This window comes from Canis lupus, chromosome 6 (assembly GCF_011100685.1).
Source record: "Canis lupus familiaris isolate Mischka breed German Shepherd chromosome 6, alternate assembly UU_Cfam_GSD_1.0, whole genome shotgun sequence".
Lineage (NCBI taxonomy): Eukaryota > Metazoa > Chordata > Mammalia > Carnivora > Canidae > Canis > Canis lupus.
Genome location: NC_049227.1, coordinates 26,654,835 through 26,680,550, shown reverse-complemented (window position 1 = coordinate 26,680,550; position 25,716 = coordinate 26,654,835). Strand labels below are relative to the sequence as shown.

Genomic DNA, 25,716 nt, shown 5'->3' with positions numbered 1-25,716 from the left:
ACATTACAAACTTCCTGGAGTTCTATGAGGTTTCAGCAATGTCCCATCAAGGTTTATCTACTAGGGTGCAGTCTTACACTTCCCTAAAATTACCATCAGGCACCACACTTGACCTATGAAGACAGGAAAGCTTCTAGGAGGACTTGGTGCTTAAATGAAATCCTGAATCAGGGAAGCAAGGGTGTTCCATTCATAGCATATGCTAAGGTCGGAGATGACATGGCTTAGTCTCTCTGCAAAGCCAAAATACACCTAATATGATACGCCTAGAGAGAGGGATGGAGTGAGGAGGGTAAGATTGGGTGGGCAGACAAGACTCACAACATTAGGGCATGAGAAGAAATTTGAATTTTATCCTAAGGGTAGGGGGAAGCTTATCAAGGTTTTTCAGCAAAGAAGTTGGAAAACCGGACTTGCTTTTTTGGAAACATGAAGCTCAGAGTGTCCAGATGATGGACTGGAAGAGAGAGACTGGAAACCAGGAGAGGTTTTGCAAAACTCTTGAGTGTTTTATAGCGCACGGACAGAGCTTCAAGACAACCTCTATGGAAAAGGCAAGTTAGCCTATCCAAGGATTTCCACTTGGGACAGACTTCCCTTTCAAACAGGAACAAGAACCCTTTTAATTTTCCCCAAAAGTACAATAAGGACCATTATAAGGGTCCAGCTGCCAGGCTTAGAAACAGTTGAGCAAAGCAAAAATGATAGAGAAAAATAAAACACAAAATGAGACTCTATTTTCCACTTTGAACTGAGGCCAATAGATGGACAGAGCTTGCAGTTTTCCCTGAGTAATGGCTAAAGTAGGAAACAACACTAATTATTATTATTATTCTTATGTTAATAATTACATTCAATTGGACTACTTAAACAGAGAATGCCTTGGGGAGCAAAGACAGTCGAAGGAATTCCATTATCAAAATTTCATTTGCGGCTCACGGTCTCCTTAGCATCACTAATTAATATTCTCTCCCTAAACAAACCAGGATTGAGGAGATTGGTGAACTAGAGAAATATCGCTTATCATAGGAAATGATGGGGAATACACAGAATAAGAAGACTGGGGTCACACTTGTGATTTTTATCATAATAAACTGCTCCTGAGGAGCCACTTGGCAAAATGCACCTGTACCATAATGCCTAGCAAGATTAATGGCTTCAAGACAATTGTAAAATTAAAACAAATCTCAGGTTCAGTCACTGAGTTTAGACATTAGGGAAATGCTCATTTTGCTCCAGCCATCAATTCATGGCAGGTTTTTGGTTTGGGTTTGTCTTTTTTTTTTTTTTTTAATGTGCCAGCATTTTACTCAATAATTGGATTTCCTCTCATTTACAATCTATTTTAAATATACACCTGAGGGCACTGGATTCGTGGTACTGCTGAGGCAGTGGCTCCTAAAAACACAGGCTTTGCAGTGTGAGAGATATGGGTTCAAATCCTGATCCTGTCATTAACTACACGTGGCTTTGAGCAAGTTACTTAATCTCTCTGTGCCTCAGTTTCCTTATCTGTCAAATGGGGATGGTAATATTGTAATTCTATAATCTTATAGAATTTTAAAGGGTAATGGTCCTATGACAATGTCCAAAACCTGGCATGTATTTTAATAAGTGGCAGTTGTTCTGGAATGATTATTATGTTGCATACCTTCCCCTGCTCACAGGAGACAGACAAAACAACCCATTGTGAGTCAGATTCTGCATCAAGGCCACTGGCTTTCAATAAATATGCCTTGTTTGAATATTAATGAATACATGATCCTGGTAACTAGCACTCCAAATTCTCACCCAGTTTCTAAAACCATCTTAATTTCACTTGTTTAAATGGAAAGTAGGTCTTCTTGTGTGTCGACTGCAACAAGGCCTCTTCAACAGGGGGACATTAAATCCCAGAAAGGGAATAGATATGGCATCAAGCTCCAAACCATTAGCCTTTAGAACAGGAGTCAAAAGAGAGGAAGTTGCAGACATTGTCTTAAATGTGACCTGAAGAGACATTTTTAAAATCCGGGTAGCAGAAGTCTCTTTTGGACTCAGTAAATGTTGCCATTTATTACTGGTAATAACCATAATAATAACTATCCCCCAGCAAGTGCTTCTATGTGACAGATATTTGGCCTACTGCTCTATATCTATTATCTCATTTAACCCATGTGACAGTCCCATCAGGTCTAAATCTCTATTAGTCTCCATTTTTATTTTTTTAATTTTTTTAAAGATGCATTTATTTATTTGTTTGTTTGTTTATTTATGATAGACATAGAGAGAGAGGCAGAGACACAGGCAGAGGGAGAAGCAGGCTCCATGCCAGGAGCCCGATGTGGGACTCGATCTCGGGACCCCAGGATCCTGCTCTGGGCCTAAGGCAGGCGCTAAACTGCTGAGCCACCCAGGGATCCCTCCATTTTTATTTTGAGGAAACTGGAAGCCCAGAAATGATAAGTAATTCTCTCAGATTATGCAAGTAAGAATTGAAACTTCAGGTGTCCTTAAAAATGCAATTATTTAAAGACTATACTATATTGTCTTCCAAGCAAATACAGACCCTTAGACAAATGTCATAAGCATATCACCTGCTTTAGCTTCCTGTGGTTTCCATAACACAAGACCACAAACTGGGTGACCTAACCAACAGAAATGTGTTGTCTCACAGTTCTGGAGGCTGGAAGCCTGAGATCCAGGGGTCTGCTGGAATCTGTTCCATGACTCTCTCCTGGCCTCGGAGATTGACTTACAGGCAATCTTTGGCATTCCTTGATAGTGGATCCCTGCCTTCACCTTCACACAGCATTCTCCCTGTGTGCATGTCTATCTCCAAATTTCCCCTTTTTGTAATAAGGACACCAGTTATATTAGATTATTTCACTCTACTCCGGTATGACCGCATGTTGACTAATTATATGTACAAAGACCCTATCTCCAAATAAGATCACGTTCTGAAGTACCAGGGGTTAGAGGTTCAACATAGGAATGAGGGGGTCACAATTCAATCCATAACATCACCCAAATCCATCTGTCTTAACCGATTATCCCCTCATCTTCTGACCCAAGGTAGGGGGGAGGGAAACAAGGCTTCTACATGCTCCCAAACATACTGCAAGATGTAACTCTTCATTCCAAACCCCAAAGAGCCATTTATCCCACGTTAGAAAGGAGAACTGAAAAGGGATACCATGCAAAAGATGTCAAAGCAAAGATAAATGTTTCCTCAGGGGCAACAACTCTCAGAGATTTGAGTAGTAAGTTTTTGAAAAATGGACACATAAGGAACAAAGGTTGAGTTTTGTGGAATCATTGATAACCCCCAAGACAACACCCAGCTTCTCTCCATGATTATAAATGGGGGGATTTGAAATGGAACTTCTATTGTGTGGCTTTCAAAGCCCTCGGTGGCCCAGAAGTAGTGAATCATTTCTAAGGTAAAATACTTCCTTTGAACTCGGGGGAAACAAAAGTAGGCAGATAAAAAATGATAATGCTGGAAGCAGATTTATGAGCAACTTGAAATCTGAACATTGCTTTTTTATATTGTTGAAGATGGACCAGTCCTGTGGCCCATGTGGGAATAAGCTCCTGAGATTGAACACCAAAAATAAAATATTTCAGCATGTACCAAACTCATACAGGAAATCTCATGCAAGCCCCTTCCCCGTAAATAATCAATGTGATATAAAATGCGTATTCCCTTGTCTAGCAATGGATATAAGTAGATGAATAGTTGTTCATTCTTTCAAGTTATGGAGAGAGTGACTGCCATATGCTGAGTGCTGTCCTGGGTCCTGAAAAGAAATACCTCAAGGAGGGTTTACCCATTAGGTGGATCCTAAACTGAGTAATCAAATCATAGACCTACAGGCGACTTCAGGAGTCATTTAGGCAGACAAAGGATGGTAAAGGAGATAGAGCAAGGCATGCTTCTTCTATTTCTGTTGTGTACCATTTAACAAATTCTTCACAGGAAACTTTCAAGATGGTGTCTTTCCTGTGAGCCAATATTATGAATCTCATTCTGAGCATTTTGTAGGAATCCACAGTGACTAAGATCCTCTTCCTCTAGTGGAGCATAGTTTATATAGTTATCACAAGCAACAACCATTATGTCTTTGAACTCCTCCTAACTAACTGAGGCCAAAGTTATTCAAGGAAAAAGACACATTCCCTATCCTGGGGACACTGGAAGTCCTGAGGATGTATAAAATGTACATGTATAATAAGGTTATTTCCATACAAAAATAATACAATGAGAAAATATTTTATTGGGTAGAAGTTGAAAACTGGCAACCCCTATAGGTCAGCTCCTGCCTGCAGACATTCTTATTCAGCTTTGTTTCCCGCCTCCACACTCCAGCTAACTTTTTACTTTGAAAATTCTCAAGTCTAAAGAAAAGTTCAAATAATAGTGTAATTACTATTCAGATATACCTGACACATATACACATGTTTCTTTTATGAACTATTTGGAAATAAATTGCAGACAACAGAATACTTCACTCTGGAATACTTCTGTGAATTTCTTAATAATAAGTACATTCTTGGGGGCAAGGGGGGAAAAAAGTATATTCTCCAATATATCCACAATACCATGATCACACTCAAGCAAACAATAATTCCATAATATCATATAACAGTTCGTATTCAAACATCTTTAACTGACAAAGATAATGTCTTATATACTTGTTGACTAGTTCTTTTTTTTTTTTTTTTAATTTGGAGACTTAGTTTTCCTTAAAAAAAAAAAAAATGAATGCCTAACAACCCCAAGCCTGGATTCTCACATGGAAAAAATAGCTGGAACTGAGTCCCTTTAGATAGGATCTATGTTCTTCATTTTGCCACCATCTCTACCACTCACTATTTTCACCAAGCAAAACAAGCTGTTGCAGAAATGCCTCTGGATCCCTTATAAAGGGCTCTCCCTGAAATCACAGTGGAGCAAGCTATTGCCTCTATCTAGAGGTACTGCCATGCTAAATTCCAGCCATTCCAACCCCTCTTTTTCAGCTATGTCCTCCAAAACAAGCCCCAAAGACTAAGATTTAGTAGACATCTAGTGTTGATGAAGCATCTCAAACACAGTATGTCCAAAAGTGATTTTCTTCCCCAAGACCCCATCTTATTTAATTTTTTATATTTTTATTTTTTAAAGATTTTATTTATTTATTCTTGAGAGACACAGAAAGAGTGAGAGGCAGAGACACAGACAGAGGGAGAAGCAAGCTCCTCACGGGGAGCCTGATGTGGGGCTCGATCTTGGAACTCCAGGATCACACTCTGGGCCAAAGGCAGGCACTTAACCACTGGGCCACCCAGGAGTCCCATTTTATCCATAGTCTAACCCATGCCAGATGACAACAATCCCTCCCTTTCAGTTGTTGATGTCAAATACTTCAGTTATCCATGACTCTCGTCACTCCCACACACAACCCTCATCCAATTCATAAAGAAATTTCATTGGCTCTCTCTTCAAACTATGTTCAAAATGTGGACCACTTCTCTCCACCTCCACTGTTTTCACTCTGGTATTATTCACCATCATCTCTCACCCAGACTATTGCATTGCCTCCTCTTTAAACATCAGTGCTATGGCCAAAACCTTCCCATGGCTTCTCATATCACTCAATTCAAAATCAACATCCTTAAAATGGCCTCTGAGGCTCCACACAATCTTGCAATCCATTGCCTTTCTTATCTCTTCTCTTACCCTCTCCTCAGCCCCTGCCTACTCTTTTCCAGCCACACTGGTATCCTTCTTGTTCTTCAAACAAGCCAGGTACTCCAGGGCCTTTGTATTAACTGTTCCCTCTGCCTGTGAAGCTCTTCCCCCAGATATCCCCTTGACTAATTCTTTCACCTCATCCAAGTCTTTTTCTTTTTTTGTCTAGAATATATCACCTTCTATGTTGTACATATGTTTATTCTGTTTATGCTTTATTGTCTACCCCCGCCCCCAGCAAGAACGAAGGGCCAGTTTTATCCACTAATGTATCTAAGCACATGAAAGAGCATTTGAAATAGGAACGTAAATGGTACAGCCCTATGGAAAGCTCTTTAGCAGCTTTTCAACAAACTAAACATAGAATTACTGAATGACCCAGCAATTCCACTCCCCAAAGAACTAAAATGGACAGCTGAACAAATGGTACATGAATGTTCATAGCAGCATTATTCAGAATAGCCCAAAAGGTAGAAACAACTTTAATATCCATCAATGGATGAGTTAGTGAACAAATTATGGTATATACGTAAAATGGAATACTATTTGGCCATGAATAAAGAATGAAGTATTGATACATGTTACCCTGTAGATGAATCTCAAAATATTTATGCTAAGGGTAAGCAGCCAGACACAAAAGGTTTCATATTGTATGATTTCATTTATATGAAATATCCAGAATAGATATATCCATAGAGACAGAAAGCAAATTGGTAGTTACCAGAGGTTTGAGGTAGTAACTGTTTAGTGGATATGGATTCTTATTTGAGGATAATGAAACGTCTTGGAAATAGATGGAAGTGATGGTTGTTCAACATTGTGAATATACTAAATGCCACTCATCTGTTCACTTTAGATTGAGTCATTTTTTGTTAAATTCATTCCATTTAACCTCTATAAAAAAGAACACCTCAAAAAAAGGACCTTAGATAAATATTTGCTGAATAAATGAACGAACAAATGAACAACAAATGTTGTTCATGTGTGGCCCTGAAAACAAATCACACTCAAAGGCAGTCTGTGGAAAAGCATCTTTTGAAAATCTGTGACCCTTCACTAGACACATTTAAATCACCTGTTTGAGGGGATAGGTAAGCACTGGAATGGTGTTGGCCTGGGGGGCGGGGGTCTATGTCTATCTTTGGTGGCCTCAGCTTTTTTATTCCTCTTCTCCTGGAGAATAGGAGACAAAACCTAGGGTCCTATCAGGGGGGAAAAATCTTCCTGTGTTGGAATTTCCAGAACCTACTGTCTTCCTAAATAGCGAGAGACATTTCTGACTGCCAGGAAGGGAGTAAAGCCAGTGGGAGTTTGTCCCATCTGCCTGCAGAGGGACAGGAACATTATCTGTCTAAATACTTCTTCGTCAGAAAGTCTTACAGCTGGAGGCCTTTCCTTGCTCTCACTGTGACCTCAGCCTTGGGGCCACATTAAGGAGCATTACCATGCTGCTGAGCAGGGGAGGGAGGGAGGAAGGAGATGGGCTGCCAGACTGGAACTAAATTAAAAATAAAGCTCCTCTTATTAAATTCATAATTATTGTGAAGCTGTGAAATCTTATTTTAAACCTCCGGCTCCTTTCTTTTGTCCAGGGTACAGGCTGCCTGCTTCCGAATCCCTATTTTGCTTTATGGACAATTTCTTTTTAGCATTCTGAGCATTTAACCTTGAAAAATAGTGTTGTTTTGCTGCTGTATTTTCTGATTGTTAGTCTCCAGGCATCTCTGTGGCATCTTTATAAATCTGCAGGAGCTGGTAAATATTTCTTGCCGACCAGCAGCTGAAATCTGAAAATACCAGCTCACTTTTTAGCTGTCAGGCAATTAATGTAATTCAAAGGAAATGAAAGGTATGGGCAACTGGGACTGCTTTTAATAACAGGAGGGTTCCTGGCTCAGGCTTAGAAAGGCAGGAGAGAAGAATCAATAAAAGGCGAACAGAAAGGGTAGAAGAGGGCATGGAGTTCTCCAGAAACATTTTGTCAGCATGCTGGCAATACCGCTAATCTGTGCCAAGAGAAGCTGATAAATGCAGCCATCGATGGTCATCTTAAAGATGGGCCAACCTTCAAGGCCTAGACCAGGGCATCCATCGGCCTATAAAATAGCTCTGTAAAAACGAAAAAAAGGTGCCCCATCTGGGCAGGTGAATCCAGAGAAAACACCCCCCGTGGATGGATGCAGCCCCACACCAGGGCACACAGCTTGATAATCAGAGAATAACTGGATTTCAGCCCTCTTCCTCCAAACTCTATGGCCAGGGGCCTTTGTGCAGTGCGGAAACTGTACACCTGCACATAGCAGCCCTATCCAGATCTTGTCCCACTTCCCCATCTTTCATAATATTGTTTTCTCATTCTTCCCTGCTAAATCAAGAACCAACTTGTTAGCTTTAGATCCCAGAGGTGAGAGAAGTGTAATTGGCTATAAAACTTAATAGGGGGGATCCCTGGGTGGCGCAGCGGTTTGGCGCCTGCCTTTGGCCCAGAGCACGATCCTGGAGACCTGGGATCGAATCCCACATCAGGCTCCCGGTGCATGGAGCCTGCTTCTCTCTCTGCCTCCCTCTCTCTCTCTCTCTGTGACTATCATAAATAAAAATAAAAAAAAAATTAAAAATAAATAAATAAATAAATAAAACTTAATAGGAAGAGTTAGACTTATAGAGAAGGGGTGGGGGAGCACACTCATATGGTGATGCTGTTTCATTTCTCGGAAGAGGGAAAGTCTTTCCTTTTAGTGAGGAAAATAATGATAGGCAAGTCATTAAAGAGAGTCATTTTTCAGTTCAGAGAATGGTAATTCTCTAAATGTCTGCCTCCTTCCATGTATCTCAGATAGGGTAGTAAGGCTATACAATGCACAGGGCACCAATCCCATGCTGCTTTATGTTCCCTTCCTGGACTAGAGTGTGGATACCATGCCCTGGAGTTGTACAATATGGCAATGCTGCATCCCATGTGCATTGCATCTAGGAGGCTCAGAGAGCACACTGGGATACATACTTCACCCTATCCTAAGAGAAAAATAAGCTTTCAATTCAAAACCATCAAGATAAACAGAAAACCATCAGATGTTTTTACGTACCAGCAAAGTACTTTTATTGTTTAGGCAATAAAAAAGTCTATTTACAATAATATTTTAAAATATCAAAGACCTAGGGATAAATCTAGCAAATGATATGGAAGACTGATCCACGAAAAGCTCTAAAATATCACTGATAAGAATTTCAAAAACACCTAAATACATGGAAGGATAAACCATGGTCATGGATTGGAGGACTCCATGCTGTAGCATGTCAATTCTCTGCAAACTGATCTGTAGATATTTTTCAAGATTTTATTTATTTATTTGAGTGAGAGAGAAAGTGAGAGACAGAGCATGAGCAGAGATGGAGGGGCAGAGGGAGAGGGAGAGGTACACTCCCTCCTGAGCAGGGCACCATCCCAGGATGCCAGGATCATGACCTGAGGAGGATGCTTAACCGACTGAGCCACCCAGGTGCCCTGATCTGTAGATCTTTAACACAATTCCGATTGAATTCCCATTTGGTGTTTTTATGGAAGCTATTGAGAAGCCAATCCAAAACTGCATTTATATGTAATTGCAAAGGGTTAAGACTAGCCAGGACAATCTTAAAGACCAACAAGTAGAAGCACATGTTATATTGGGAATTAAGACTTATTATAGTGGTAGAAATTAGGACAGTAATGCTGGCACAAAAATAGACAAACAAATGCAGGAGTCCAGAAACAGACTAATGCATCTACAAACACAAAGGACATGAGAAAATTAATCTTTCCAGAAATGGTGTTGGGTCTCTTGGATATCTAAATGGGAAAAAAAAAATAAAGTAAAACTTGTCACCTGCCTCACACCATACAGAAGAATAAATCCCGAATGGTTTATAGCTCTAAATGTAAAAGGTAAGATAATAAGCATTTAGGAGGTAAAATTTGAATGTATCTTCATTATTTTCAGGTAAGAAATGATTCTTGGACAGACCATAGAAAGCACTAACCAGGGATGCCTGGGTGGCTCAGGAGTTGAGCATCTGCCTTCGGCTCAGGGCATGATCCCGGAGTCCAGGGATTGAGTCCCGCATCTGGCTCCTGCAGGGAGCCTGCTTCTCCCCCTGCCTATGTCTCTTCCTCTCTCTGTCTCTCACGAATAAATAAATGAAATCTTAAAAAAAAAAAAAGCACTAACCATAAAGGAAAAGATTGATAAATTGGATTTATTAAAATTAAGAACATCTATGCATAAAAGGATATCACTGGGGGAAAATAAGATACCATTAGGAGAGGGAAAGGCAAGCCTCACACTGACAGAAGATAGTTGCAACACATATCACTAAAAAGGGACTCATATCAGAATATAAAAGAATTTCTAAAAATCACTATCAATAATAATAACTGCTCTACAGAAAAAAATGAACAAAAGACTTAAATAGTCACTTCACCAAGAGAAGATATCTAAATGGCCAATAGACAAATTAAAAGATGTTCAACATTATTGGTTATTAGGTAAATGCAAAATAAAATCATGAAAGAGGCACCTGGGTGGCTCAGTGGTTGAACGTCTGCCTTCAACTCAGGTCGTGACCCTGGGATCCTGGGATGGAGTCCTGCATCGACTCCCCACAGGGAGCCTGCTTCTCCCTCTGCCTGGGTCTCTGCCTCTCTGTGTGTTATCTCTCATGAATAAATAAATAAAATATTTTTAAAAATCACTATGAGACACTACATATCCACTAGAATGGCTAACACTCATAGATAAACAATATCGAGTTTGGTTGACAATTCAAAACAACTGGAGCTCCCATACACTGCTAGTGGAAGTTTATACTCATGTAAGCACTTTAGAAAACTGTTTAATAGAATCAACTAAATTTGAACAATGCTTATTTTATGACCCAGCAACTTTATTCCTTGGTATGATACCCAACAGAATTAGCGACATGTGTGAACCAAAAATCAAGCTCAAAAATGCTCAGAGCAACATGGTTTTTAATGCCAAAAACCAGGAATATTCACAAATGTCCAACAATAATAAGTAAATAAAATGGTAGTATATTCAAACGACAGAATCCTATTCAGCAATGGAAATCAACTAACTATAGTACGTATAATTATATGGACACACCTCACATTGCTTGAATCCATTTTTATCTTTTTAAGTGGCAAAAATGAGTCTATGGTATTAGAACTCAGTAAGGAAATCACTTTTGGAGAGAAAGGGATGCAAAGGTGCTTTAGAGGTGCTGGTTATTCAAGGATGTTTGCATTGTGAAAATATATTGAGCTAAACATTTATGGCTTGTGCCCTTTTCTTTCAATATTTCACTTAAGTGTTTTAAATGCATTTTTTGCACTTGTTTATGGAGACTAATGTCTTTCTTTTTTTAAGTTTTTATTTAAATTCCATTTAGTTAACATAACAGTGTAGTATTGTTTCAGGAGTACAATATAGTGATTCAACACTTCCATAAATCACCTGGTACTCATCACAGCAAGTGCGCTCCTTAATCCCCTTCACCTCTTTCACCCATCCCCCCGTCCACTAACCTTCCCTCTGGTGACCATCAGTTTGTTCTCTATAGTTAAGAGTCTGTTTCTTGGTTTGCCTCTCTCTTTTTTTTCCCTTTGTTCATTTGTTTTGTTTCGTAAATTCCACATACCAGTGAAATCATATGGTTTCTCTCTTTCTCTGACTCATTTTGCTTAGCCTACTACTCTCTAGCTCCATCCACATTATTGCAGAGGGCAAGATTTCATTATTTTTTTTTCCATTTTATTACAATGATAGGATATTTATTATACCCATCAGCAAATTAGTATAAAATTATCGAGAACTATATTTAACATTTAAAGTGCTTACATCTTTCAAGTTTTGTCTTTTCTATAAACTTTTATTTAAAAAAACTTTTTTTAATAATAAATTTATTTTTTATTGGTGTTCAATTTGCAAACATACAGAATAACACCCAGTGCTCATCCCGTCAAGTGCCCCCCTCAGTGCCTGTCACCCATTCTTTTTGATGGCTGAGTAATATTCCATTGTGTATATATACCACATCTTCCTTATCCATTTTTAAAAAGATTTATTTATTTTAGAGAGAGAGCTTGAGTGAGTGGGGCGGGGGGGAGGAGAAAGAAAATCTCAAGCAGACTCTCCACTGAGCCCACGGCCTACCACAGGGCTCAATCTCATGACCCCAAGATCATAACCTGAGCCAAAAACAAGTCAGAAGCTTAACCAACTCAGCCACCCAGGCACTCCTTCCTTATTCATTTTTAAAATCCTTTTCAGATACACTATCTGCAGAGTCCACTCAGAACACCCAGATAGATTTAATTATTCCCTCACCTATATCTTGGACACATTTGAGTTGTTAAACTCTCACAAGCTATTACAATTTATTTTCTTCCGTGCTTGTGTCCCTGTAGACTACAAAATCTTCAGGTCAGGAGTAAGAATCAATATTTGTTGGGGTATTTGGTCGCTATTGTTTTTTGATCTTCAGTTGGGCCATCCAGCATATACTTTCTCCCTTCTGGTTTTTCTCCATCCTGGTTTTTCTTTTGAAGATCCACTCTTCCCTCTTAATCTATGTTGTCTGAGTGGGACTCTATTACTAATCCTACAGGTAGAGGAGACGACTCAGGGCCAGAAAAATCAGTGTATGTCACATGACCTAATCAGACTTGATCAATCTCAGTATTTTTGTGGTGAATACCAGACTAAAGATGCTTGAACATGAGGCTGAAGAATCAGGTTCCAGGAGCTACTGTCAGCTATCATGAGAAAAGGAGTATACCTAAAACACAGAGCCAACTCTGAGGAAGCATACCCTTGTAAAAAGAGACAAGATAGAAAATCCAGAAAGAGACCCACACTTATATGGTCAAATGCATTTTACAAATGCATCAAGGCCATTTGATATAAAAAGGATAGTATTCTTGGGGCACCTGGGTGGCTTAGTCAGTTAAGCCTCCAACTCTTAATTTTGGGTCAGGTCATGATCTCAGGGTCCTGAGGGTGAGCCCTGATCTGTGCTGAGCATGGAGCCTGCTTGATATTCTCTCTCTCTTTCTCTCTCTCTCCCTCTCTGACCCTCCCCTGCTCACACTCTCCAATTCTTTCAAAAAAAAATTTTTTTAAGAGTAGTCTCAAAAAATGGTGCTGAAATCATTGGTTTGCCACTTGCAAATAAATAAATAAACAAACCTTGACAAATGCTTTATACAAAAACTAACTTGAAATGGATCACAGACCTAAAAGTAGGATGCAAAACTATAAAATTTCTAGAAGAAAACACAGAATAAAATTTTGTGATCATGAGATAAGCAAAGATTTCTTAGACATGACACCAAAAGTGTTATCCCTAAAAAAACATTTGACAAACGGGATTTCATTAACATTCTAAACTTCAAAAGGCTCTATTAGGATAATGAAAATGGAAACCATAGAGTAGGGTAAAGTATTTGTAAAACATATTTCTGGTAAAGGGTTCACATCCAGAAAATATAAAGAACTCTGAAAACTTAATAATAATAAAATGCCAGTATTTTTATATGAGGCTGTGTTATTTTACTGTCTCTGGAGTTCTTACATTCTTTTACATACTTTCAATTTTTTTAAAGAAAAATAGGCCTCATTATATAATTACTGTTGTGGTTTCTATTCACTCAAAGTTGACCTATAAGAATTCTATCCAAGAATGGTGTTTATCCTCAAAATAGTGAAGAATACAATTTTTTAAATGGGCAAAAGATATGCACAGACACTTCACCAAAGAGGTTATGCAGATGGCAAATAAACACATGCAATGATGATCAGCATCAATTATTAGGAACATAATTATACCTCAATAACTCTAATTAAAAAATAAACAAATATATATTGTGTTAAGCCCTGAACTGAGATTTATTCCTGGATGTTCCAATTATGTAAGCCAATAAATTTTCTCTTATCTTAAGCCACCTGGGTTAGATTTTCTGTTGCTTGTCACTAAAAGAATCCAATGTTTCATGGGCCCTGTCTTATCTAGCACTTAAATTTAATGAAACTGAATGGTCTCCACACCATTCAGATTTCCCAGAAACTAGAAAGAGTTTCATGTTACAGATGGAAAATGTGTAGTATGTGCACACATCCCCCCATCTCTGTCCATGACAGTGATCAATAATCACTAGTCCTTTGATTCTTTTTTAAAGATTTTATTTATTTATTCATGAGAGACAGAGACAGAGGCAGAGACATAGGCAGAGGGAGAAGCAGGTTCCCTGCAGGGAGCCCGATGTGGGAATCGATCCCAAGATCCCGGGATCATGACCTGAGCCAAAGGCAGATGCTCAATCACTGAGCCACCCAGGTGCTCCAAAAATCACTAATCCTTTAAATACAGCCTCAGAAGGGTTCCTGGGTGGCTCAATTGGTTAAGTAGCTGATTCTTTATTTTGGCCTAGATCATGATTTCAGGGCTGTAAGATCAAGCCCTGCATCAGGCTCTGCATTCAGCACAGAGTCTCCTCGATATTCTCCCTCTCCCCCTCCCTTTAGTCCTTCCCCCACTTACACATACACTCTAATAAATAAATAAATAAATAAATAAATAAATAAATAAATAAATAAATAAAATCTTAAATACACCTTCAGAGACCTTCCCAACATGGAAGGTCTTGTTCTCATTACAGGCTAACATCACTGTTACTCCTTCCCTCTAGTAGGTAAACTCCAAAATGCCACCGAATCATCCCCATCCCTTAATTTTCATGTCCTTATATAATCTCCTTTCTTGGCGTGAACAAGACCTGTGACTTACTTGTAGCCCACAGAATATGGCAACAGTGATGGGATGTCCCTTCCATCATTACTTACACAAGACTGACTTCCATCTTGCTAGTTGACTCTATTGCCTTCTTGGTTTCTGTGCTTTGAAAAAGAAAGTTGCCATACTGGAGATGCCCACAAGGCAAGGAACTGAGGTTGGCATCTAGCCAACAGCCAGCACAGGATTGAAGCCCTCAGTCCAATGACCCTCGAGGAACTGAACCCTGCCAACAACCACAAGAGCTAGAAAGTGGATCCTTCCCATTAGAACCCTGAGATGAAACCCCAGCCTGGCTGACACCTTAATGGCGGCATGTGAGAGAGTCTGAAGCACAGGAAGCAGCTAAGCTGCATCTGGGTTCCTGATCATGGCAACTGTGTGATGATAAGTGTGTGTTGTTTTAAGCTGCTAAATTTGGGTGTAATTACCATGCAGCAAAAGATAATTAATATATTTCCCCATTATGAACAATTTCAAAAGATGCACGTAACTATGTACCTCACAGAAAGAATGCTCCGTGGTATTTTAACTGTACACTTACCTGATAACAATTAAGCCTCATTCTGCTAACCTGTCTGTGGCCTCTAATGTTTGCCCTAATTAACTACGGACTGATTTCCTCAAACTAAAGCAAATCATCTCTCAACACTTTCTCTCTTCTTTCTGCTTATTTTTTTTTATATCCTAATAAAGCAAGCTAATCTCTGGGAGCTAAATGGATAATTCTTATGCTATAGATTAAAATTACCTGAGTCACATAGATAAAATTTGCCCTTTTAGTTGGAGTTTCTGGCAAGTTGTACCAGGGATACCATGGTAACTGACACGATTTTACTAAATGTCTCCCTTAATCTTATTCATTAATGTAGAAAAATTGCCATCTCTACTTTCTCTCTTTTAAAAAAAAAGAAAATTTAGGAGCACCTGGGTGGATCAGTTGGTTAAGCATATAACCCTTGATTTCTATTCAGGTCATGATCTCAGGGTCATGAGATCAAGCCTCACAGTGTGCTCCATGCTGAATGTGGCATTTGTTCAAGATTCCCTTTCTCTGTCTGTCCTTCTTCCCCTACCCCCACTTGTGCACACATGCACTCTCTCACACTCATTCTCTCTCTCTAGAATAAATAAATAGGGACGCCTGGGTGGGTCAGTGGTTGAGTGTCTGCCTTCGTCTCAGGACGTGATCCCAGAGTCCTGGGATCAAGTCCCTCTCTGTGTCTCTCATGAATAAATAAATAAAATCTTTAAAATAAAATAAAATAAAATAAAATAAAATAAAATAAAATAAATAAAATAAAATAAAATAAAATAAAATAAAAAGGGATGACTGGGTGGCTCAGTTGGTTAGGTGTCTACCTTCAGCTCAGGTTATGATCCCAGAGTCCTGGGACAGAGTCTTCCGTCAGGCTCCCTGCTTAGCAAGGAGTCTGTTTCTCCCTCTCCCCCTGCTCATGCTCTCTCTCTCTCTCTCTCACTTGCTCTCTCAAATAAATAAAATCTTTTTTAAAATAAAATAAAATAAAATCTTCTTTTAAAAAAATGTAGAAATAAAAGGAAACAGGAATGGCTGGGTTGGAAGTGTAAAATTGGTTTTTGCCTAATTCTCCTTATTACTTCACACACGTTTCCCACTTCATGTTTATCATTTGATGATCAGCTTCTGTTTCATAGAAAGAAGCATATATTGCCTTGGTATTCACTTCTAACACTCCAGATGCCACAGACCAAGGATCTGCAAACCATGGCCTGTGGGTCAAATCTGGCCTATCACCTTTTAGAAAGTTTTACTGAAAAACAGCCACATCCATTCATTTGCATACCATCCACAGCTGCTTTTGCACTATAATAACAGAGTTCAATTGTGACAGAGACATATGACCCAAAAAGCCTAAAATATTTACTATCATGCTTTTCACAAAAAAAAAAAAAAAAAATGGTTTTTGAATCCTGTCATAGGATAGAGAATGGCTATATTTCTTCAGGGCTGTGGGGCACCCCAACAAACATGAACAGGAAGCAGGAGACATGTGTTCTAGTTCTAGTCCCATAGCTATGTGACCATGCATTGGTCAGTTCCGTTCTCTGAGCTTCAGTTTATCCATCATAATTGTAGCAAATGGATTGGATTAGATTGCTTCCATTTTTGAATAACATCAACTCAAACAACTTTGGGTATAACATACATGTGAGCAGTCCTACTATTTTAAGGTAAAATGTAATGGTTTTGTTTTTCTTCCCTTTGTTTATTGCACTAGACAGCAAATTAAACCTTAAGTCTAAGCTCGCCTTGTCTTGGAGGAAAAGAACTAATTTCCATTTGGTTATGACTTTAAGCCATTAATATTTAGTACAAAAGAACCAGGGGAGAGGAGGCTTGTGTAGAGTAATTTTAATCACCACTCTTGTCATGACGAGCATCATCATCATCATATACCTTGCACCTATGATGTGCCAGGTACTGTCCTAAGTGTTTTAAATGCTTTAATTTTTAAATTTTTGCAGAAACACCACAAATTAGCTATTGTCATTAACCACATTTTACAGGTAGGGAAACTGAGGTACAGATACTAACACCTTGCCCAAAGTCACAAAGCCAGTAAGTAGCAGAGCCAGGATGCAAGCCCCAAGCAGCCTACCTCCAGAGCCCTTTCTATTAACTGCCATGCAATAAAAGAAAGAACATTCCTGTCCTTGACTGAGTGGCTTGAGTAAAAGCAATGGGAAGAGAAGAGATTCTCCACCTGTCTCACTCTCATTTAGACTAGAAGATACTGCCTAGGGCCATGCGGAGGAGAGATGATAAGAGATCGGAGAGTTAGGTAGTATGACCAGGCCCCCAAGCCACCTCTTGAGATTCTTGTGTTTCCTGACTGTTATCTCTCATCTGTAAGAGGCAGTTTCCAAACATCCCCCAAGCCTTTGGACAGCCTGCCCCCTCCTCCTCCGTTCCTGCACTTCTTCACCTGGCCAAATCCTCACAGTCACCATGTTGCTGGGCATCACCTCCTCCTGCGGCTCTCCCGACCCTCACCTAGACATCATCTTATAGCTTCTTGCAAGCCCTGCGTTATTCGGCAAGTTATATCTCCTCTCTGACCCATGCTTTTCACCAATAAGATGGGAATAATAATGGGCACATATAGGAGACAAAAAACAACAATTAGTTCTGTGTCTCATTTTTTACTTTGCTCCCAAATTAGTTGAGCTCTCCCCTACAGAGTAGGAAGTGTGTCTAATTCATTCCCTTAGTCACAGGCCCTATCATAGGACTTGACACTTAATACATGTTTGATGAACTTGGAAGAAAGGGAAGGAGGGATGTAATCCTTCACTCAAACATCTCCCAGTGTGAGGGGAGAAACAGATGTGTACACGAAGAACTCAAGCCATCTATATATATGAAAATTGTTATAAAAGAAACATTAAATAGAACCCTACAGAATCAAAGAAGAAAGAGCCATTGATGGCTGTTGGTGATACTGGGAAATACTTCAGAAGGAAGTTGATGGCTGGTAGGGAAGCAGGAACCTGCCAGGCATGGCAGACAGATCAGGGCATTCCAGGCAAAGAGAGGAGCACTACTGATGTGCTACTTGATGATCAAGCACACTTGATGATTCCCAAGCACAAGGATTAAGATCTTACAGAGAGTGATGGTTTGGGGGAAAAAAGAAAAAAAAAAAAAAGGTAGAAGCAGTAAAAGTGTTTAAGGAACATATGTCCTTAACGTGGAAATGAGATCAAGGGATACTGATAATGTATGGAAAAGTATGGCTATTTTATCTTTAGTAAATAACATAGAAAAGCTGAGAACACTGAAAAGATTATCGGTGATTTTTATAAGTCTTAAATTAGCAGCAATCAGTACTATACAACTCATTTTCCATTTGCTGCCTCAAGACCGCAGGAAATTTTTCCAGGATCTCCTTCCCCTGCATCTGCAATCAGATGCTTACAAATTCGTTTTGCTTTGTTGCAAATAACATGTATGCTAAGAGGCACTTTTCCTCTATAACTGTACATCCATCCAAATGGGTCTTTTCTGATTTTATGATTTGAATTTGTTGATGTAGACTGTTCCCCCACCCTAGGGGGGGTAGGAGGGGAGTCTCCCTCTTATGTCCCAGAGACACAGAGTTTGTAAAGCCCTATTCATTTGATGTCCTAAATAGTTGTTGACATTTATCAAGTGCTTATGATATGCTAGGCAAGGTGCTCCATGCCTAAGAACCATTACATCATGTAGTCCTCACAGCCTCCCTGTGAATACAGAAGCAGTCCGAGAATACTTCTCTTGTGGCTTCTATCCTCAAATGACAGATGAAGAAAGAGAGGACCAGAAATATGAGTGCACCTGAGGGGATCTGCCTGGCAGGTGGTAAAGTCAGATTTGAACTCAGGTTTGTCTGACTCCAGGGAAAGAGCCTTCGACCATAAAGCTTTGCTGACAACTCTGCTTGGCCCAAGGGAGTAGCGCCATCTCCAACCCCTTCCCAGCACTCGGGATTCTAGAACCTTGCCTGTCCTGGCAAAACTTTCCTGGCCAGACAGTACCCTGGGGCTCCCAGTATCTGGAACACATGGTTCAGAACCTCCTCCTGGAGATGGGGATTTTGGTGCCAAAGCACTCGTAAGCACCAGCTGGCGCTCCTTCTCCAAAACTCACTGAAACTGCTCCTACTCTACTATCCTCATCACCTCCCTTTTGCCACTAGCAACTTCTAGTTTCCTTGCAGATTAAACCCAAAGAAGGAGCTCATGTTTGTTGACCAAGATGCCTCCAGAAAAATGTTCAGTGCGTTTCTAGTTTTAGCACATAGGTGTTAATACACTCTGGCCAAATAGAGGCAGAGCTGGAACAGTCCCTAAGGGGCATTATTTATTTGATTCATGTAACAACAGACAGCATTTTTAATGCTGAGCGAGGTTTGCACCTTGCTCAGTGCTTTGTGGGCATTAGCTCATGGAATGCTCCAGGCTACCATAAGCTGTGGGTACTCACATCCCATTTTCCATATGAAGAAACTGAGGCAGGGGTGCATAAGTAACTTGGCTACAGTCCTGCAGCGAGCAAGTGGCAAGGAGTGAAAGGTTGCAGAATGATAGGGAAATAAGGAGTGAATGGTGCTCGTCTCTCCTACAAAGTTGATGCTGAGTGGGACAGTCTCCCACTCAGTTCTGCAAAAACACAAATGAGCACTGGGGAGGCAGATGCTCTCCTTCATTGCTAGTGTGGGAGCACACAGGGCTGCCACCCTCAGGGAGGGACAATGCGGCAATACCTATGCAGAACCACAAATGCATGTACAATTTGAGCCAGCAATTCTACTTCTGGAAATTTATCCTAAATACATGTGAAATCATGCATGTACAAGACTATCCATTGCAGTGTGTTTAGCCTAAGTAATAGTTGGAGACAACCCAACATCCATCTAGAGTAGACTAGTTAAATAAAGTATGGGCAACCTCTAATAGGGTACTGTGTGGTTGGAAATAAAAATAAGGAAGCTCTCCGTGTGCTGATATGAAAGGATATCCAGGGTATATAAGTAAATAACCCAAGATGCAAAACTCTGTGAAATAAGAGTCAAAATTATTATCCGTTAATATTTGCAAAGGAGCTCTGGACAGATACATAAATATGAAAAAAGTGATTTCTCATTGGCAGGGAGGGCAGTGTAGGAAGAAGAATTTTCACTGTAATTTTCTTTTTTTTTTTACTTTTTAGTTTTCTAACCATGCAAATATATAATCTATATTCCAAAAAATAAGTAAAAGAAAATGTATTCCCAAAAAGACATTGTCCTGAGTTTGGCCAGTGAAGTATCTAGATCAAATATTAAAGGTAGATTTGGGGTTTGCAAGAGTCCTGAGCCTTCTAAATACTGCTTTTTTTGGCATCTTGATCAGATATTTCGACATCGGACTGGAGTTTACATCTCTCTCCCAATTTTAACACCCATTCCTTAGTGGAAAATTTAGAGATTGATCATCTAAAAAATTTAGCAAAGGGAATGTGGTTATATTCTTTTTTTATAATAAATTTATTTTTTATTGGTGTTCAACTTGCCAGCATACAGAATAACACCCAGTGTTCATCCCGTCAAGTGCCCCCCTCAGTGCCCGTCACCCATTCACCCCCACCCCCTGCCCTCCTCCCCTTCCACAACCCCTAGTTCGTTTCCCAGAGTTAGGAGTCTTTATGTTCTGTCTCCCTTTCTGATTATTTCCCACACATTTCTTCTCCCTTCCCTTATATTCTTATTTTGTACAGCAGATGCCTTTAATAACTAGCTTACTATTCCCCTTCCAAATGCTGGTGTTACTGATATGTAAAGGATTACATTAATAGCAGCTACATGTTAATAATTAATGATCTGTTTGCTTAACGTTCAGTTATTACTTGATGTAAGAAGTCTCTAGTGCAAAATATTCTTGGCTAATAGCTCAAATAAAATTGATCAAGTGAGGTTGGGTGGTTGTTGACTTTTTTTTTTCCCAAATACCACAGCATTTGCCTAGTTCTTATCTGTAGATAAGAATATGTATCTGTGGCAATGCTTTTGGTCCACAAAATCAAAAGCCACCAGTATTAAGAAAATAATACTTGCATCCTTAAATAAAGTGGAAAGGCCCACCACTCTGACCCATAAACACCTCAGCACTTAGTATTATTCACAGAACAGTCACATCAGAAGTGAGAAGCCTCCTAGACAAGGAATATGGAGAGAAGTTCTCACAAGCACCAAAAGATGGTGGTTTCTGGGACATGTGGGGTGGCTCAGGGGTTGAGCCTTTGGCTCAGGTCGTGAACCCGGGGTCCTGGGATCAAGTCCCACATCAGGCTCCCCATGGGGAGCCTGCTTCTCCCTCTGCCTATGCCTCTCTCTCTCTCTCTCTCTCTCTCTCTCTCTGTCTCTCTGTGTGTGTCTTTCATGAATAAATAAATAAAATCTTTAAAAAAAAAAAAAAAGGAGATAGTTTCTGCACTGAAAATGCCATTCCTCGGGATCCCTGGGTGGCGCAGCGGTTTGGCGCCTGCCTTTGGCCCAGGGCGCGATCCTGGAGACCCGGGATCGAATCCCACGTCAGGCTCCCGGTGCATGGAGCCTGCTTCTCCCTCTGCCTGTGTCTCTGCCTCTGTCTCTCTCTCTCTCTCTCTCTGTGTGACTGTCATAAATAAATAAAAAAAATATTTAAAAAATGCCATTCCTCAAACTCTTCTTCACCCACACACATCTGCAGGACCACCTTCAGACCTGAGGTCCTTGGTCCCTCTGTCACTTGGGCTCTGCACCAGCACCATCAAAGCCTGACCATCACCCAAAACATCAACTCTCATCAGTAACACCACTCAGGCACCAGAGAGTCACTTCTCCCAGATTTTGACCTCTGTCCCCAAACCAGAAGGCAACTATGTCTGACGGGCTTGAAGGCTTGTGTGTAGTACTGAGGCCAAAGACTGAGATGGGCACAGCTGTGGAGTGTCAAAATGATCTGAGTGGCAGGAGCACTTAGGAAGAGAAAGGACAAGTTCAGTGACTTATTAAAGACTCAGATGGAGTAAATGCAATAGATTTTTGCACAGCATCATACCATCTCCCCATAGTACTAACTGCCTATTTTTGCTTCTCTCTGTGTTCCAATTTGCAGCTCTGGACCTTTGCAGGAAGCGGGACGGCATCTGCAATGGCTGAGGAGAATGCAATATTAAACAATTTATATTACTCTTAATTTCATATGTGCAGAAGTCTGGGCACAACATAGGACCCATGACACTGATTCTTGACATTGACAACTGAATAGGACACAGAAAATTAGAATTCTGAATAGTTTTTAAATAAAAATTCATAGTAAAATCTAATTAAAATTTCAAAAATTATATTTCAACTTTATCTAAATTTTTAAAATATTTGAATATTTAAAGCATTCACATTTACTCATAATTTGTATTTTGCCCTTCATTTTTGATAAATGATATTGAGTACCTTAGGAAGAAGTAGCTTTTCTTGAAAACATGAAAAATAACTTTAATTTTTTAATTTTTATCCTGACTATAATGTACTTTCTTGGTGAAACTATATCCAAATGTTGAATATTTTGAGTCTGATATTTTATTTTAATCACTAAACCATTACTGTCAACAGATATAAATCAGTGAATATCATGATTATGAAAACAAGTGATTTTGCTAAAATGAAGGCAAGAAAAATAAAATTTATGGAATCTATATTTTAGGAATTATATGTATCTTTTTATACTCATCCAAACATTGCCTGCCAGCCCACCAACAGAATGTCTAGAAAGTGTCCAATAATTTGATTGAGTATATTTTCCCATCTTTTGACAGTTTGATATTTTGCCAACTTTTGCTCTTGTAAAACCTTAGCTTTATTTGAATTTTTAAATTTTGTCATTACAAAGGTTTTTTTTACCAAGCTAGGAAAATGGAACATATATTGATTTATATTTAAATATGCAGACATACAGTATGTACAGCCTCTATTTGTATGTACTCTTAACCTAGACCCGGCAAATAGTCGGTGAGGACACACGTATCTGGATCTGCAGCACGCTAGGAGAGAATGGCAGTTGCATCCCTGACCACATTTGCCAAAAGTGCTCCTTTTAGGTAATATGTTATTGGAATGCTCATTGAGACTATGATAAGAAGGGGTGCCTGGAGGGCTTAGTGTCCAACTTTTGGTTACGGCTCAGGTCATGATCTCAGGGTCCTGGGATTGAGCCCCATGTCAAGCTCCCCACTTAGAAGGGAGTCTGCTTGTCTCCCTTTCTCTCCACCCTGCTGCTCATGTGCATACTGTCTCTCCCTAAAATAAAGAAATAAATCTTTTTTAAAAAATGAAATGTCCATCAACAGATGAATGGATGAATAAAATGTGGTATGCCCATACAGTGGAATATCATTTGGCAATAAAAAGGAGTGAAGTATTGATGCATGCTCCAACGTGGATGAATCTTTTTTTTAATATATTTTTTAATTTAAATTCAATTTCCCAACATACAGTATAACACCCAGCACTCATCCCATCAAGTGCTGTCCTTAGAGCAACATGGATGAATCTTGAAAATATTATGCTAAGTGAAAGAAACCAGTCACAAAAGACCATATATTGTACAATTTCAATTGCATATAGTTGAATCTATAGAGATAGAATCTACAGAGACAGAAATTAGATTAGTGGTTACCTACAGCTGGGAGATTGGTGAGAAATGGGGAGTAACTGCTAAATAGATATGGGGTTTCTTTCAGAGGATGAAAGTGTTCTACTGTGTGTGTGTGTGTCTTTCATGAATAAATAAATAAACTCTTTTTAAAAAATCACTACTGATTGTAGTGATGGTTGCACAACTCTGTGAATATACTAAAACCACTGGATTGTACACTGTCCGTGGGTAAGCTGTATGAAATCTGAATTACATCACAACATGGTAAAACAATACCAAAAAAAAAAGAAACACCAGGATGAGAAACAGGGCCAATCCCATGGCTTTGGCTTTGTCATAGCCTGCCTGGTGCCCTCAGAATTTGTCCTTGGCCTGCCCCGGTCCTGGCTCCCTGCCTTGATGTCTGCACCCCACCACCCTAGAAAGAGGTAAAATCTCCCTCCCCCTCACCACTATTTAACAGAGGACTAACCTGAACTGGCGGGGGGGTGGGGGGGGGTGGCATTAAGCCTCACCCCGCACATCTCCTGCAGATTAGAAGCACTAGCGAGAATGAAATATTGTTCTCTAAACTAATGTGTAATCCTCACAGACAACACCTTATTACCGTTTGAGGAGCTGTGCCTTTAGGGCGAGCCTACTTTATCAATTTAGGGCCCTGCCTGGATGTCCTGCTATTAGTTCTCCTATTTGTGTTGCTCTGGGTCCCCTTGCCAGCACTGTCTGCCTTGCCCTCCCCACCTCCAAAGCAGTTCCCCTGGAATTTCCAAAAATCCCCCTGCGTGGACAGCCGGCGGGGGAGGGGGGGGGGGCTGGCCTTCCTGGCAGCTCCAGGACTGTGCGTATTAACAGCCACGTGCCTGGATCTGCTGAAAGGGGCGGCTTAGGCCCATAAGCTCCTCACATACGGATGAATAATCACAGATAAAAACTACTTTCAAATATGATTAGGCTCTAACGGAGACAGAGAGAGGCAAGAGGGAGCACAGCTCTCACGAGCAAGGAGCTAGGCTTCCGATGCCTAGAATAGGCGATTAAGGCCTCTGCCGGAACCCCTGGGACTCTGCGAGGGAAAATATTACAGGGAATCACAGCCTCCTCTGCTGCTCCTCTTTTTCCTCAAGCTACTACCCCCACCCCACCCCCCACCTTCCCGAAGCTTTGTGCTACTTCTTTCTGCAGGTTGTTGTTTCCCTCTGGGAACAAGGCTGCTCTCCCCGCTGTGACATCTCAGCTCCTTAATCCGAGCTGTCTGTCACTGACACGCACGTGTAAATCCAGTAGGGTGTTTGTTTGCTCTGCTTCCTTCTAGCTGATACTAGCGTGTGTTTCTTTACTGATGTATGCTTGTGCTGCCTGTGTCCCCACCATATATGAGCCCAACAATAATAGCTAAAACCCCAGTGACACTTACGCAGCAGCCTTCACATATATTAGCTCAGCGAACCTTCATGATAATCATATGAGTTAGGAGCTGTTGTAATCCCTTTTTATGGATGGGGAAATTAAGCCCTCCAGCCTCCAACCTAGTCAACTGTCTGCCCCAAAAGGCTGAAAATATTTACTATCTTATTCTTTCTAGAAAAGATTTGCCAGTCTTTTTTTTCCCCCCCAAACTCAAATATTGTTTTATTTGAATTCTGATTTTGAGTATTACAGTTCCAGTGAGGGGCAGGTAAGGAGGGTGGTCGTAGGATACTTCCAGTGACACAATCATTTGTCAACAGCAAATCCCAGTGCCCTGGCCCTTCAGTGCACCTGGAAGTGAGGTGGTAAGGAACATGGGATTTGGCCTAACTCCAAATCTTTTGGGAGGTATCCAAACCTGGCTGCCCCATCCCTGGGAGCTAGAAGTTAGGATGGAGCATTCCCCCAACAGCTGCCTTGGGCTCAGCTCTGGATTCCCAAGGAAGGTGCCTGCACTCAAGCCCAGTCTGGTAGGGGACATCAAGCAGATGAAAAGGCAGTTATGA

At 40.2% G+C, this 25,716-nt stretch overlaps 1 long non-coding RNA gene across 1 annotated transcript in view; it reads right to left on the bottom strand.

The window, feature by feature from the left end:
• The window catches only part of LOC102154816, a 393,058-nt gene that overhangs the window by 323,711 nt on the left and 43,631 nt on the right, over window positions 1–25,716 (bottom strand). The gene's annotated exons all lie outside the window — the stretch shown is intronic.